This window comes from Bos javanicus, chromosome 4, assembly GCF_032452875.1.
Source record: "Bos javanicus breed banteng chromosome 4, ARS-OSU_banteng_1.0, whole genome shotgun sequence".
NCBI classification, from domain to species: domain Eukaryota; kingdom Metazoa; phylum Chordata; class Mammalia; order Artiodactyla; family Bovidae; genus Bos; species Bos javanicus.
In genome coordinates, this window is record NC_083871.1 from 75,762,954 (window position 1) to 75,772,122 (window position 9,169).

The window sequence follows — 9,169 nt, forward strand, 5'->3', positions numbered from 1 at the left end:
CCTCACAGGGCAGGCATATTCCCAGGGAGGCGTGGGCATCAGGGACCCCTGATGGACTGGCACTGGCCAGCAGGGAGTGACAGGATCTGGTAATGAGGTTTTGAAGTTCAGAGCCATCCTCACTATGTGAGTAATCTTGGAAAATGTACTGTGTGTTTGTTATCTGACAAAGCAGGTAATTATAACGAAAATGTCATTTAAAACAGCTATTGCTTTTGCACACCCGCTTTTGCACTCCCACTTTTCCCAGGGCTAAGGACTTTCTGTTCATCAACTTATTTACTATAAACCCAAGAGGTAGGTGGGGCTGCAGGGCACAAGGTGAGGTTTGAAATCAGGATGCCTCTGTCTCAAAGGGTGGTTGGGGCATTATTCACGTTTATGATAGTAGCTCAGACGAATGTATGGATTCGCCTACCATTGTACACAAAACCTCCTCCCAGAGAAGGGGATCAAGGTGAGAATAAAGGGACTTGTGGTATACCTGACATTGAATGAAGACCATGTTGCATTCAATGAGAATGAGTCATACAACCAGTGATCCCTCACATAGAAATACATTTAAAGTGAAATCATGTTGTATGATGAGTAACAAGTCATTGATCATACTAAATGCCAGGATAGGGAGGAATTGCAGGAGACTGGAAGAGTAGAAATCATATTAGCAAATGGGGCCATAAGCAAAGGAAATGATAAGAAATATAAAAATGTGTTCAAAGAACTAACTTTGAATAAGGGCTCACAAGAAACTGAAATTCCACTGCAGGTGTTCTTGGGGGAGAGAATGACACTTAGCCTTCGTTGATGACAATTTTTAATCTTGAACAAATCTTGTAATTTTGTCTGGCTCAGTGCTTCTCCCAGAAGACACCAATACAGAACACACTAGTCTTTTTTTAACTTCCGAATTTCACATGTAAAATGTTTCTTTGTGGGCTTATTTTTCTGAACAGGGTGTATGTATCTTCTCATTCCTTCTAAGGCAGGGTGTGTGGACATCTGACTGTGCTGCTGGACTTTTAGGCTTCTTCTAAGTTGACTTTTGCGGTATTGCAGCAGACATTCTCTTGTTCACTTCCTCATGGAATGTGTGGGTCCATCAGACAGACTCCTAGAAACGGAATCTGAAAATTAAAGGTCACACATGCTTTGATAGGTCTTCCAATTTGCTCTTCTAAAAGACCTGGATATTTTCTACTCTAACCAACATGTGTCAGATTGTATGCATCCTCACCATGGAAGAACATTATCAGCCATCTAAAATTTTGCATATCTGAAGGAGAAAAATCCTCATTTTTGTTTTAATCTGCATATTTCTAATTACAAGTGCTTTGGAGCACATGTCTTATGGTTATTTGCTCCTTGCATTTCTTCTATGAATTATTTGTTCATATCCTTTGCCCCTTTTTCTATTGTAATGCTTCTGTTTTTCTTATTGGTTTATAGGATATTTTTGCTCTGGAAATCTAGAATGGATTTAGGTTTTGTGGTTCCTAAAGCTGATCAAGTTTAGAGGACCATCCGCAAGGAAAATAATATAAAATTAGAGAAGAATGTAGCTGCTTACTTCCAGCTCCTTGCCCGACCTTGGGATGAACCCACACGAGTAAGTGGTGCTGAAGCCTCCACTGCATTAACTTCATGATGAATCCCACTTTTCTAGAAGGTACTCCTTTGTTATGTTTTCAGCAAATATCTTCACTGTAAGGACACTGTAATTTTTGTGTTTGAAAATTGGCCAATAGCTTCCATTTTAATGGCCGGACTGATAACTTTTCTTCTGGGGTTGTGGCTTCTGTCCCTTTCGGGTTTTACAGGTTTCCTGGCACACCGCGTTGCCTGGCTGGCTTCTGTGCCCACTGCTCTGGCTTAGCAAGGAAATAATTATGGTGAGCTTAAGTGACTGGGGAAGAAATGATATTGTATTAACTTAAGAATGTGAGTGTCTATCCAAAGTCATGGAAACTGCCCATGCCCCTCCTGCCCCTGGTACTTGTTGATTCTGAGTCTAGAATGGTTGGTTGTCTAGAATACTCAGTACTCTCTCTGCCTGGGGGACTGGGCTGTGAGTTCCCTGGGGTTTTCCCTCGTAAGTCTGTTGGCTGGTTGTTTCTCAGGAGTGCTGTAAAGGTTTTTTTGGCTAAAGACCTTAACTTTTATTTTCCCGTGCTCTTACAAAGTTTTAAAAGATTTTTTTCTGGCAAAACAAGATTTCCGTCATGATGAGAAAGGTAGTTGTGCATTTAAGACAGTCTTAGAGCTGTTCTCTGAATTTGACTTCCTCAGAGAGAGTGAAGACAGATGTGGTTCAGAAGAAGAGGAGTCAGTTGGTTGAGTGGACTAAACCAGTCACTTTGAACACAGTTTATATTTTTATAAGGCATCTATTTTACAACACAAGTTGGTACTTCTACTGTCACACACGGAATTGAAACAGAAGCATCACAGAAAGTGGCTTACCTCCTCGGGGCCAGGCAGGCTGATGGTTGCCCTTCACCTTCCCTTACTTTCTCTTCCGTCTTCTAATCTTTCTCTTTTGTTTATTTCATTTCATCGCAGAACACTGGCTGCTGCCCATTAAAGTCAACTGACAATGACTGACAAGCCAGGTCTTGCAGGCTGGCACGTGCAGCTCTGTGAGTGTAGAGTCCTCTCTGGAGAACGAGGGGTTTCTCCTGTTTCAGGACCTGGCCTCCGTGACTGACCAGGGAGCCCCTGCCCATCCCCATCTTCCCTGCTCCCTCCTCCTGCAGCCTCCATTCTCCACTTCCTCAAACACACATCCCTCTGCCAAGTAGCCCCACAGGCCTGGCTCCCTCCCTGCATCAGGTGAGGACCTCTAGCCTCCTTTGTGAGCCAATAAGAACTTTTGAGAAGAGTCTGGATTTTTTTCTCTTTTTCCCTTTAATGCAAGTTTTTAAAAAACAAGGAGCTTGATCTTCTAAGGTAAGATTTCCTTACATACTGCAGGGCTCAGGAATCTCAGCCTTAAGCCCTGAAGCTAACTGACATGAATTGATGTGGAGCTGGAGGAATTACTGGGAACAGTGGTGATGGGAAATGTGAACACAGGTCAGAAGCTTGTGATGTCTGGGAGGGTCCCAGGTGCTTCACTTACATCATTCATCTTTATAACAATTATAAAAGTAACAAAACCATTTGGAGTAGAGAGCCCAGGGCACCAAGGGACTGGTGGAGGCTGAGAACTGGTAGTCAGTGTAAGCTCTTTAAAAACAAATCAGACAAACTTGGGCTCAGCTTTTTTTTTTTAAACTTAAGACACAAACATTACATAGCATTTTCATATTTTATGATATCCGCGTTCCTCAAAGGGAACCCAGAACTGATCATTGATTGCCATTTGCAAATGCTCTGGCTGTTTCCTGGTTCTTTATCACTGGCTGACCAGCTTCACCCTTGCCCCCTGACCCCTGAACCTTCCAACCATTGTCTCCCATCTCCACCCTGTCCACTGTCTCCAGTCTTAGCCTAGATTCTGTGTACGTGGGTGGAGAAGGGTTAGGGTGAAGAGTGGTTTCATTTTGCTGAAAATCTGAGCAAGAAATTTCAATGTTTATACATCCAGGGCCAAAATTTTGCCTGTAGGATGAGGTGGACTTATGATTGGATAGCCAAGGTGAGTAAAAGGAAGACAGTGGTACACAGAATGTACACAGACAAGGTTCCTCACCCTCCAGTCTAATATTCCAGCCTACTAGTGCTGATTTTTGTGTGGGAATCTTCTTCTTTTCAGGCCCTGTAGCAATGAGCATTTTGGGTTTTGGTCTCCAAAGTCAAGTAAGAAAGCTGTACTTCCTACACCCATGATGAAGACAGCCAGAATGTCTGCATGGGGGGATGGCTCCAGGCTGAGCCACATGAGAGCCGTTCTGGCCCTGCCTGAAGAGTCTTCTAGAGTCAGGAGCCGTCCAGCTCCAGCTCCAGACCAAACAGATTAGGAAGAATATAAGCAAAATTGTAGGATGCAGCACTGAAGTTCAGGAAAGGTCAAGCCTCAGTAGACAGATGTCCAGCTCCTCCAGTGTTTATTTAGTTTTACAACATCGGCGGCACCAGCAGGGGATCAGCGAGACAGACAGGGATGGGAACGACTCTTGTCCTCTCCTCTGTCCTTATCGGGATGTCCAGCTCTTAATTCATTATGAGTGGGAACATCATTTTCTGACCAAAAAAAGTTTTTTTGGAATCAAATAGAATTGTCTCCTTAAACCGAAGGGAAAACCACATTACGGCTAAGACTAAATACATTCTTAAGATTTTTTTATTTGGATAAGCAACAAAAACTCATATGATAATGTCATTTTTGTATATATTCAATGTTTAGATTTAAGAAAGTCCTTTCGTTTGGGTTATTGGTTCAGTCATTTACATACATTTCCTGTGTGCCAGACCCTGGCCTATAAACTAGAGATTCAGCTATTGTTTTTGTTGTTCAGTCACTAAGCAATTCAGTGCCTCTCTTTACAGTAGCTCTTACCACCCTGGGGAAGACAGACATGGAAAACAATGTTTGACAAACATTATAGAGAGATGGGTATAGGAAAGATGGGGACAGAAAAGAAAACTACTAACCATCTACAGTTTGGACAGCCTCCCAATTTGATAAGGGGTTAATATCCAAAATATGGGAGAAGGCAATGGCACCCCACTCCAGTACTCTTGCCTGGAAAATTCCATGGATGGAGGAGCATGGTAGGCTGCAGTCCATGGGGTCTCTAAGAGTTGGACACAACTGAGCAACTTTACTTTCACTTTTCACTCTTCACTTTCATGCATAGGAGAAGGAAATGGCAACCCACTCCAGTGTTCTTGCCTGGGGAATCCCAGGGACGGGGGAGCCTGGTGGGCTGCCATCTATAGGGTTGCACAGAATTGGACACAACTAAAGTGACTTAGCAGCAGCAGCAGCAGTTGTGAATCAAGCAATGCACTAGATGCTGGAGGTACACAAATATGACATCCTTATCTCCCCAAGTAGCTCATAATATAGGAAAATAAGTGATATATGTAAATTAGACATAATGTGGCAAGTGCTACTTAGGAAGGAGGGAACCTAGACTGGACAGCTGGGACAAGGCTTTGCATAGAAGATGACCTTAAAAGTGAGTTCACAGGGACAGGTAGGAGTTGAATGGACACGTGAAAGTGGATCATGTTGCCAGGGAACATAGCATGTGCAATAGAACAAAGGCATGGAAAAGCTGGCAATTTGGGAAAACAGCAATACTTCTGTAGGGATGGCACACAGGATGGAAATTAGGGAGTCAAAATAGATGCGACCCTTAATTAATGGTTAAAAACAAATGACAAAAAGCCTTTTAGTCAACTAGAGCTAAGTCTGTGCATCACAACTACTGAAGCTTGTACATTCTAGAACAAGAGAAATCACGGCAATGGGAAGCCCATGCACCGCAATTATAGTGTAGCCCCCACTTGCCATAACTAGAGAAAGCCCTCATGTAGCAATGAAGACCCAGCATAGCCAAAAAAGTAATAATAAATAAATGAAAATTTAGAAAAGAACAGATATGAGAATCCCAATATCACTGCAGCATTGTTTACAATAGCCAAGATATGGAAATATCCTAAGTGTTCGTAAATGGATGAATAGATAAAGAAGATGTATAATAAAGGAATACTATTTAGCCATAAAAAGGAATGGAATTTGGATGGAGTTTAAGGCTATTAATGCTAAGTAAAATAAGTCATATGGAGAAAGACAATTAGTGTATTATTTCATTCAAATATGGAATCTAAAAAGGTACCCAAACAAAAAACACCAATGAACAAACGAAGTAAAGCAAAGCATGCCCACAGATACAGAGAAAAGATTGTTGGTTACCAGAAGGGAAAGGGCTTCAGGTGTTGGCAAAATAGGTGAAGATGGTCAACTGTATGGTGATAAGTGGCAGCAAGACCTGTGATGGTGCTCACAAAGTAGTGTATACAGATGTCAAACTATAATGCTGTACACCTGAAACTTACATATATGTGTGAGTGTATATCTATGACTCATAGACTGAATTTCAAAGAACAATATGAATTCAATAGGGAAGAAAAGAAGAGGAAGTAGGTATAGGCAGAGGAAAGTACAGGTACAAAGACACAAGGGTTGAGACCAAAAGAGCAAAGCATATTCTTGGAAATTCCAGCACTTTATATGCTTGTAGTCTGGGTGCTTTTAAAGATGATTGTGGTGTGAAGAGTGCAACTGATGGTGACTTCAATGCTGGGAAGGACCATAAAGCACTGGCAATCATGCCAAAGAACTTTACATCCATCCTAAGGGTAATGTGAAGGGGTTGAGCTGTAGAAAATGTAGAATTTAATATATGCCAAAGCATTTCAGGATATGTATTTTATTAAGGAGCATCATTCTGGTTACAAGGTGGATCAAAAAATGAGGCATACTTGAGCTAGGGTGATGGTAGAAAGAAAATGGGGAGAGGGCAATGTGAGGAACACTGATGGTATTCAGTTGATCAGACTCAGCAGAAGGCTGATTGGGGTAGGCAGGAGTCTTGCTTTGGTCTCCAGTTGAGGATCTGTTGCACAGCAGAGCTCTTGGAGAACAAGGAGGACCTGTTCCATCACAACATTCAACTCACCATTGGAATTCAAGATTTGTTACAAAGATCAAGGATATCTCAGGATCAGGGAATGTGAGAAGATCAAGTGTGTGGGGAAAGAATAAAGTGTGTAGACAGATGAGGGTTGAAAGTTTATCCGGCAGTAGGGTGTGTCAGCCTCTGACTGTGGAATTGCCTGAGGATCTCGAGTGGGGAATTGTCAATGTGAGGTGGTGGTTGGAGGCTGGTCTGGGAAGGGCATGAAAGAAGAGACTCAGGCCAAGAGGTGGCAGGGGTTGCAGACTTAGCTGAAGAGCTCCAGAAGCAGGAGAAAAACGCAGGAGATGGTTTCAAAAGCTAAGGAAGTAACAGGTCCGTTGGTTTTTTTTTTTTTTTTAATTCCAAGTAAAACAAAAGGTTCCTGGGTTACAGGCACAAGTGAAATTTGATGCAGCAATCCTGAGTAGCTCCAAGGTGGAAGAAACCATCTTGGTTAGGAACTGGATTTAGAAAGGGCAGAGATCATATTTAACTCAGCAAGGACAGTTTAATCAGCCAAGTAGGGAAATGAGACTGCAGAAGGCAGAGGACTGGTGAGAAGTGAGGTGGTGAAGGACTCATGCATAACTTGCTATGAAGGAAAAGATGGTGAATACCTAGAAAGTGACTAGGTTAACAGAGGTTGAATTTTTTTTCTTTTCTTTTTTTTAAAGTGGCTATTTTGAATGTGTTTCTATTTTAAGGGGAAGCACCAGAAACAAGGAAGTAGCTTTAGACCAAGCAGAACTGAGGGTGGAGGTTGAGTGGAGTTGAGGTCACAGAACCTATGACAGTACCAGCCTGGGGAGAAGGACCACATCCAGTCCCTGGGCCTGGACATCTAGGAAGATGAGCACCGTGAAGGGGAAGTGAGCAGAGAGGTAAGTTGTTACTTTGGGTCTCCATTTTTCATTACCTATATTTTTTTCACAAGTTCCTAGCCCTTATCTTCATTTTATAGTAAGATTAAGAAACATCCCCACGTTTGTTCAGCTACTAATAATAGAAGTAGGTTTTTCAATCAAATGTCTTTGGGCTTCAAATCCAGTGAGTTTTCAGAAACTAAGCAAAATGTATGAATGTGCACATATTAGATGTACTATTGACAATACATGAAAATTCATTTCCACAGGGCTTATTTTTTCCATTTTTCTTTGAAATCGTCTTCCACAGTTATGCCCAAATAAGCTTTCTAAACCATAGCTCTGATAAGACTCCTTATGGCAGAAAGTGAGGAAGAACTAAAGAGCCTCTTGATGAAAGTGAAAGAGGAGAGAGAAAAAGTTGGCTTAAAACTCAACATTCAGAAAACGAAGATCATGGCATCTAGTCCCATCACTTCATGGGACATAGATGGGGAAACAGTGGAAACAGTGGCTGACTTTATTTTTCTGGGCTCCAAAATCACTGCAGATGATGATTGCAACCATGAAATTAAAAGATGCTTACTCCTTGGAAGGAAAGTTATGACCAACCTAGACAGCATATTAAAAAGCAGAGACATTACTTTGTCAACAAAGGTCTGTCTAGTCAAGGCTATGGTTTTTCCAGTGGTCATGTGTGGATGTGAGAGTTGAACTATAAAGAAAACTGAGCACCGAAGAATTGATGCTTTTAAACTGTGGTGTTGGAGAAGACTCTTGACAGTCCCTTGGCCTGCAAGGAGATCCAACCAGTCCATCCTAAAGGAGATCAGTCCTGGGTGTTCATTGGTAGGACTGATTTTCAAGCTGAAACTCCAGTACTTTGGCCACCTGATGCAAAGAGCTGACTCATTTGAAAAGACCTTGATGCTGGGAAAGATTGGGGGCAGGAGGAGAAGGGGACGACAGAGGATGAGATGGTTGGATGGCATCACAGACTCAATGGACATGGGTTTGGGTGGACTCCAGGAGTTGGTGATGGACAGAGAGGCCTGGCATGCTGTGGTTCATGGGGTCGCAAAGAGTCGGACACAACTGAGCGACTGAACTGAATTGATAGCCTCAAAACCGTGGACAGTCTCCCATTGCCTGAAGAATCAAGCCTTAATCACGCAGTATGGCCCAAGACCCTTTGCAATCTGGTCTATAACCTACCCTTCCAAACGAACTGAGGATTCATCTTGCCCTTCTGAGGATGAAAAAGGTACCCTTTCCTCAAAATGCCTCATGCCTTTATTAGAAAACTGTCATACTGATTTTTTTAAAATAAAAATAATTTTATTGAGATATATTTTATATGGTAAAATTTCACCCATTTTAAGTGTAAATTGATGACTTCAATAAATTTATAGAGTTGTGCAGCCATTAGCACTATCTAAACAGAAGTGTTTTAGAGTACTTCTAATACCTGGAAAATATTCTTATTCCTGTTTGCAGTAAATCCCTAGTCTTGTCATTTCATGTAAATGAATCATACAATATGTAGTCTTGCATCTGACATCTACCAAAATATTTTTGGGGTTCATTCATGTAATATGCATCAGTGGTCCATTTCTATTTTATTATTGAATAGTATTCCATTATATTTTAATTCATATGAATATACCATAATTTATA

At 41.7% G+C, this 9,169-nt stretch overlaps 1 long non-coding RNA gene across 1 annotated transcript; it reads left to right on the plus strand.

Annotated features, from left to right (window-relative positions):
• Window positions 1-1,450: 1,450 nt before the first annotated feature.
• LOC133246276 (uncharacterized) lies at window positions 1,451-8,917 on the plus strand. The gene is made up of 2 exons (XR_009735994.1): window positions 1,451-1,666; window positions 7,334-8,917. It is a non-coding gene; the product is annotated as an uncharacterized LOC133246276 (long non-coding RNA).
• Window positions 8,918-9,169: the final 252 nt, after the last annotated feature.